The 8,039-nt window shown below is 37.0% G+C and overlaps 1 pseudogene across 1 annotated transcript; it reads right to left on the bottom strand.

The window, feature by feature from the left end:
* Nucleotides 1–1,392: 1,392 nt before the first annotated feature.
* Nucleotides 1,393–2,035, bottom strand: LOC308604773 (signal peptidase complex subunit 2-like; annotated as a pseudogene). The gene has a single exon. The product of its transcript is annotated as a signal peptidase complex subunit 2-like (transcript).
* Nucleotides 2,036–8,039: the final 6,004 nt, after the last annotated feature.

The raw sequence follows: 8,039 nt of genomic DNA, 5'->3' as shown, positions 1-8,039 counted from the left end.
TCCAGTTTGGAGCTATTTCAAATAAAGCTGCTATGAACAAGAATATATGGGGTTTTGGGCTTCCCTGATGGCGCAGTGGTTGAGAGCCCGCCTGCTGATGCAGGGGACATGGGTTCATGCCCCGGTCCGGGAAGATCCCACATGCAGCGGAGTGGCTGGGCCCGTGAGCCATGGCTGCTGAGCCTGCACGCCCGGAGCCTGTGCTCCGCAATGGGAGAGGCCACAATAGTGAGAGGCCCGCGTACTGCAAAAAAAAAAAAAAAAAAAAAAAAAAAAAAAAGAATATATGGGTTTTTGTGTGGACATAGTTTTAATTTCTCATAAATAAATATCCAGAAGGGCAATTGCTGGGTCATATGGGAAGTGCATGTCTAGTTTTGTCTTTTTTTTTGGCAAACTGTCAAACTGATTTCCAACACGACTGGACCATTTTACATTCCTACCAGCAATGTAAGAGAGATCCAGTTTCTCTGTGTCCTCACCAGAATTTGGTATTGTCACTGTTTTTAAATTTTAATTATTCTAACAACTGTGCAGTGATATTTCATTGTAGTCTTAATGGCTAGTGATGTTGAACACCTTTTATATCCTTACTTGCTCTCCATATATATCATCTTCAATAAAATGTCTCTTCATGGGATTTGCATTTTTTATTTGGATTTTTTGTTTGTTTTTTACTGTTGAGTTTGAGAGTTCTCTATAGAGTCTAGATATTAGTCCTTTAACAGATATACAGTTTGCAAGTATCTTTTCAGTCTGTAGCTTATCTTTTCATTGTCTTTTTTTTCACATCTTTTGTTTTATTGAAAAAAATTTTAGAAAATGGCAGTTAATAAAGGGCACAAACAAATCAACAGGGATATACTAGTGGAAAACATAGACAAGATAAAACTAAAAACGCCATTGGCTTCCTTAATTGGTTAAGAGCACAAAATGTAGCAGGCAGAAAGTCTCTTTTAAACAAATTAAAAAGCTATGGTTTTGTCCCCCAATTCTCCCCCAAGTCAGATATATACACACCCACAAAAATGGTGTGTGAAGGAAAACTGTCATACACAGGAAGTTGTATCCTGAATTAAGGGAAACAGCTGTTGAAATGTGAATTAACACAATAAAGTCAACAACAGGTTAACAGTTTTAAAAACTGAGTCTTCAAATGCTGCATGGCACAAAGCTATACTATATAAAGTACTGCTAGATATGGACAAGAAAGTCTGTACAGCTTTTAGCAAAAATGCTTTTCCAGAAAAGCAAATCAAAAGAATGAAATCAGCAGACCAAAGAGGCTATAGCTAGATATCAGAGCTACAACTTATCATAACTGAGCTAGAAAATTGTATTTATCCAGAATGGACTAAAATTTCAAGACAAAATGGACATTTTTTACATTTCTTACTTTATCCTGGATATTTCAGGTTCATATGCATCCATGACCAGTGTCCCACTGTGGTCAAAAAATTTAGCAATGGACTTGGTGAACTTGACTTCCCGTTGCTGCTTTGTCCTTCCACTGATGAAGGTCAGCTTCAGAGTGTATTTGTCATTGAACCTTTTGAGACTGGACAACAGTTGCCAAATGTCATCAGGATCCATCCCTGTGGAATCTTTCCTTTGGGCCACGAGAAAGATGCTCTTCTCCTTATATGAGGTATAAATGGTCAGGATCCCCATCATCACAAAATAGGATATAACGCACAAAGCCAAAACAGGTTTGGACTCTGGAGAGGGGTGCATATAGTCCCAAATCAAAGCCACTATGGCAAAGAAACAGGAGATGGTACAGATGGTGAGGCGACGGTCAATGAGACCAAAATTCTCCACATATCTGTACTTTTCCAGAAGTACCTTTTTGGCAGAATCATCCAAAGAATTTTTCACAGCTGATCCATCCCATTTGTCAATTTTTACAGGCTTATCATCAATCTTCCACTCATCCAGCAAGCTGCTGCGGCTACTGCCTGTCCCACAGCTGGCCACCGCCAGCCCTACTACAGCCACCACCGGTTCTCCCGCCCTGAGCAGCTGTCACTGCCATCTTGCTTGCCTCTGCGTCTCCCTCCCCTCCTACTTGTCCCCTTTTCATCGTCTTAACAGGGTCTTCTGCAAAGCAAAAATGTTAAACTTTGATTTACCTTTATTTTTCTTTTATGGATCAGGCTTTTCACATGTGAGAACTCTTAGCGCAACTCTAGATCATGAAGTTTCTCCTTATGGGTGTCTAATTGCTCCAATGCCATTGGTTGAAAAGGCTTTCCTTCCTTCACTGCATCACTTTTGCACCCTTACTAAAAATCAGTTGGGTGTCTTTGTGTGGCGCCATTACTTCATCCTCTAATCTCTTCCACTGACTCTAGTGTTTATCCTTCGCCGAAACTATTCAGTCTTGATTACTGTAACTACATAATAAGTCTTAAAACTGGGTAGGATGATTCTTCCCACCTTCTTCTTTTTCAAAATTGTTTTAACTACTATAGTTCCTTTGCCTTTCCATATATTATTTTGGAATAATATTTTCTATATCTACAAAAAAATCTTGCTCTGAATTTGATAGGAATTGCACTAAACCAGTATACCAGTTTAGGGAGAATTGATTTCTTTATTATGTAGAGACTTCCAGTGTATGAACAGATATTTCTCCCCATTTATTTATATCTTCTTTGGTTTTTTTTCATCAGTGTTTTGTAGTTTTCAGCAAGTAAGTCTTATACATGTTTTGTTAGGTTTACACATATCTATGTTCCCACTGTTTTGGGAAGTATTGCAAATGGTATTATATTTTTAATTTCAGCCTGCACATGTTCATTGCTAGCATATATAATATAATTGTTTTTCATCTGTTGATCTTGTATCCTGTGACCTTGCTGAATTCAATTATTAGTTCTAAAAATTTTTTTGTAGATTCCTTGGGGTTTTCTGCATATAAAATCATGCCATCCATGAATAAGGAGGGGTTTACCCACTTCCTTTCCAATTTGTACATCTATATTTCTTTTTCTTGCCTTATGAAGTGATTAGAACTTCTAATATTACATTTTATAACAGTGATGAGAACAGTCATCCTTGCTTTTTCCTGACCTTAGGAAGAAAGCATTCAAACTTTTGCCGTTAAATATCATGTTAGTTGCAGGTTTTTTGTAGCTGTTCTTTGTCAAGTTGAAGAACTTACCATCTGTTCCTAGTTTTCTGAGATTTCAATCATGAATTAGTGTTGAATATTGTCAAATGATTTTCCTGCATCAATTGATAGGATTACATGATTTTTGTGTTAATATTGGTGGACTGCCTTATTGTCTTCTAAATATTGAATCAGCCTAGCATTCCTGGAATAAATCTCATTTGACCAAGATATAAAATTCTTTCTATATATTGCTGAATTATATTTACTAATGTTTTATTAGGGATTTTTTGTCTATATTCATGAGTGTTATTGGTCTATAATGATTTTTGTTTTGTTTTGTTTTGTACTGTCTTTGATTTGGGTATCAGGATAGCACTAGCTTCATAAAATGAATTTGCAACTATTTCCTCTTTTATTTTCTAGAAGATATTGTGTAGCATTGGAGCTAATTTTCCTTTAAATCTTTCATAGACTTCTCTAGTGAAAATATCTGGTCTGGAGATATCTTTTTTGGAAGGATTTTAATTACAAATACAATTTCCTTAATAGTGGCAGAGCTATTCAAATTCTCTAGTTCACATTGGGTAAGTTGTAGTTGTTCATGCTTTGGAGGAATAGGTCCATTTCATCTAAGTTGTCAAATTTGTGTATGTATGGTTGTGTACAGTGTTTTCTTATTACATTTTCGAAGTAGGGTCTGTAGTGATACTCTATGCTTCACTCCTGGCATTATTAATTTGTGTCTTCTGTCTTTTTGTTCTTTATCACTCTTACTTGATTATTTTATTGACTTCTCAAATAAACAGGTTTTTGTTTCATTGATTTTCTATATTTATTTTTCTATTTTCAACTTCCTCGATTTGTGCTTTTCATTATTTCTTTCCTTCTGCTTGCTTGGGTTCATTTTGATTTCTGTTTCTAGATTCTTTAGGTAAAAGCTTAGATGATTGATTTAGGACATTTCCTCATTTTTAAAAAAAAATTTTATTTATTTATTTATTTAATAACAAATTTAATGCTATCAAGCGCCCTCTCAGTAACTATTTTACCTGTGTTCCACAAAGTTTGCTGCTATTCTGTTTTTATTTTTGTTCAGTTAAATGTAATTTTAGTTTACCCCTCAGACTTCCTGGTTGACCCATGGCTGAGTTAGCAGTGTGTTGCTTGGATTCTAAAAGTTTGAAGATTTTCCTCCTACTTTCTGCTTTTGATTTCTAGTTTGATTCCATCACGGTCAGATATCACCCTGTCCATGGGATTGGGCATCTTATTACAGCCCAGAGAATGTCTCCTCTGGGACACAGCAGTGGTGGGGAAGCAGCCTCACTTCATTCTGTGGGGTTTGGATAGAGGAGAGTGGTTATTGCCTAAAAGATTTTCTGTCTTTCTAGACTTCTCCTTTTTTGGTCATTTGGCTAGAGAGAGAGCAGGACTTTTATTGGGACTTATTTTGTTGTTGTTGTCTGCGCCCATTGGCATTTCCAGGCTGTAGCGTCTCCAGCATTTTGTCTGGGGCACATGAGGCAAAAAGAAAAGCCAAGAGGTTCCACCTCCACATTGTTCTTTGGATCCTGATGGTCCCAGTCAGCCTGATTTCTTCTCCCACCTTTCAGAGTCTTCTTATATTTGTCATACATGTTATGTCCAGGGTTTGTAGTTGTATTTAGTGGCAGGAATATAGAAATGTATTTCTATTCCATCCATCTGGAAGCAGACATCCCCTCAAACCAGAGGTATTTAGCCAAAATTTTTCACATTCTTCAACTGATTCTTCCTGAACCTTTAGACATATTTTCCATGAGCTTTCTGACCAAATTATATCAGGATATGATAAGTGTAAGAGAAAATTGTTTTCATTATGAAAACTGTGATAACCAAAAAAAAAAATTCAGGAGAAGGAAATATATTTACTTTGTTTCAATCAAGCATTTCTATAGGCAGCAGAACGCCCAATGGAAAGTGTCCTTTCCATTGCTTATATTGCTCTTACTTTAAATCAGAAAGACAGGCATGTAGGAGAAATGAGCTGTTTTAGAAAATTTGTGTTTCTTTTGGGGATCAAACTTATACCAGACAGTAACTTAAAGACCCAAAAGAAATTGCTCTAATAAATAAAAATGTGTATTTTGACTGGATAATATAGTCTAAATATATCACCATTTTTGAGTAGCATAAGGAAAATGTAAAGAGACTTTCCGGCAAAGGACAGCTCTCATATAACAACAGCTAACATGTGACCAGATTGAAACTGCCTGGCACAATATCCGTGACAGTGGTATAAGTCTCACTTGATAGCTAGTATTGGTGTCTCAGTGGCAAGGCATCTACATTTCTGCTTTCCTGGATTTCTAATTGAAAAGGAGATTGAAATCCAAATGGATGTTTAGGCAAAACCGTATCTACGTGATAATAAGCATATGTATTCATTTGTGGTTAGGCAGTGGAGTATCATTTAAATTAAGATTAAACTGAGAAGTCTACAATGTGATTTTGTACTTAACTTTTCCCTCCTAGACACTGCTCTGCACAACTAGCTGCTTCTAGAACAAATACTTTGAAAAGCTTTAGAACTAGATACTCACAATTTTTCATTTTTAATTATTCATGCTTCTTTTACATAATTATTGTTCCCACTGGTTTGGATGTATCTGAATTAATCAGATACTTCTAATACCAAACTAATTACTTAAATCATAACAAGATACAGTTGTATACAATAAAAGACAACTTTTTCTTCTATGGTTTGGTGGCAAAGTCAGTAAAAGCCCTTTTTTGTTCTGGTAGGTCACAAAATAATTCAGACCAAATTTGTGGTATCTGTCCTCCTTAAGAATTACTTGTTAAACTTATTCAAGATTTTTAATAGCACATTGTCTATAACTTAATTGACTATAAGCAGATGACAATGATTCACTTCCTTTCAAAAAAGTAATAAAATCAAGGCTAGATAATTAAAAATTAGACAATAATGCACATACTAACAAACACCAACAGACCACCTTATCACCTGTGGAAATAACATAGAGTAAGTATCGAAATATTTTCTTTTGTTTTCTTATAAATAAATCATAAGGTCTGTAAGGGGTAAAGCATTTTGCTGTTTGCAACTAGATCACCCTGGGACCTTTTGAGAGCAGTATGAAATGGATCTAATAAATTCCTAGACTTCAACTTCCAGGTGCATTTCCTAATTAAACAAGATGAGATGCAAGCATGGTCTGTTGTGTGGATGCTGCTGGGTCTTGTGATGAGTTTTACATGCGCGCATCATCCAACTGAGCCTCACGTTCCCTCTCAGTGACCGTAGCTCTGAGAATCTAAGTCTTGTTATTGTTGGAGTGTACGTATTATTATCTTTTTTTCACATTCTTACAATAAGTAAACTCCAGAATTGGAAATAAAGTCAAGTTCTGCTGATTCCAGCTCTGCCTGTTATGCTGAGTCTATGTTGGCCATAAACTGGAAACAGTTACTATTATGCTCTCTGACAGCAAAAGCAACAAAGATGCTCGGCTATGTCACTCCTCTCCCAAAACTGTTTTAGAACATTATTAACACATTGGTAATTATTATAAGAGTACTTTTATTTTAATAAAAGGAAAAATAAACCACCTGTGGTTTTTAGTATGGTTGGTGAGTAGTCTGTTCTGCTCCTGAGCAGGTCTGAGCCACAGGTAGCAGTTCCCTTGCATTCGTGGGTGTCTCTCTCACAGCACCTTTTTCAAATGCCAAAACCCTGCCTGCTTTCTACATACAATGTTTGCAAAAGAACAGAGACAACTGCTTCCACCCAGAACACATCCACCTGCAGGAGGTTCCAGCACGGTTAGCAAGGATGGAATCCTCATCTGTACCTTGGGAGAAGCACAACAAAATTTTCATTCTAAGAAAAAGAGCTGACTTTGTGTGAAGCTGAGTCATAAGCTCCAACCCCCTCTCTTTGTGAAATAAACTTGAGAGCTTGTAGGCCTTTACAAGAGGGGCATCCTTGACCAACTCTGCCCAGAGTGGGAGCTGCTATGATGCAAGGTTCTAAACTCCAGGACCTCTCATCAGAAAGGAAGAGGTGCTTTCAAAATCGAGAAAACCACAACTCAATACATTAGTTGTTTTCACTTCTGGAGTGTACGGGCAGATGACATGCCACCTAAAATGAAGACACAAACACCCTTAGCATGAAGTTCTTCCCAACAAAATTTCAATCTAAACTGTTCACTGGTTCAGAGGAACCAGAACAAATTACTGACAGGAGAAAAGAGGGAGAGAAAAATGAACAGATGTGTATTGAATGTCACTGTACATATTTTTATCATTTAATCCTCCTAACATTCCTGTGAGGTTGATATTCTTTTCTCCATTTTGCCACTGGGCATAAAGAGATTCAGAGAAGTTAAATAATTTTCCCACATTTACAAATGTGATAAGTGACACATAAAACAGAAAAACAACACTAAGGGCTGCTAATTATTAAACATCTATTACTATGCTAGACACTGTACTTTTACTGCTTACATAACCCTGTAAGTTATATTTTTCACTGGACAGGTAAGTAAGTTAAGCCTCATGGCGGTTAAGAGACTTGCCCAGTGTCCCATGGCTACCAAGTCAGGACTCTAAGAGATGCTCTGCCTGGCCCCAACTCATTATTATCCCACCAGGTCCCACTGCTTTCTGTCTGTGTGACTTCAAGTCACACGACTGTCATAACAGCCCAGCGCCTCCCAACAGCAAAATATCAAATGCAGAAATTTTGAGCTCTGTGAACCAGCTCCATTTGAAAGCCACACATCATCTATTAAAAAAGAACTTGAACAGTTTGCTAGTTAAAATATAAGGGGGAGAAATGGGAGTCTGGGTAAGACATGTACCATTCTGGAAAGAGGATGGAGATGCAGGTTTGGAGCAGCTTAGCCTGAGCTCC

The sequence above is a fragment of the Mesoplodon bidens genome, assembly GCF_964165515.1.
Source record: "Mesoplodon bidens genome assembly, chromosome: 16".
Taxonomy (NCBI): domain Eukaryota; kingdom Metazoa; phylum Chordata; class Mammalia; order Artiodactyla; family Ziphiidae; genus Mesoplodon; species Mesoplodon bidens.
This window is presented reverse-complemented; position numbering and strand designations above follow the sequence as displayed.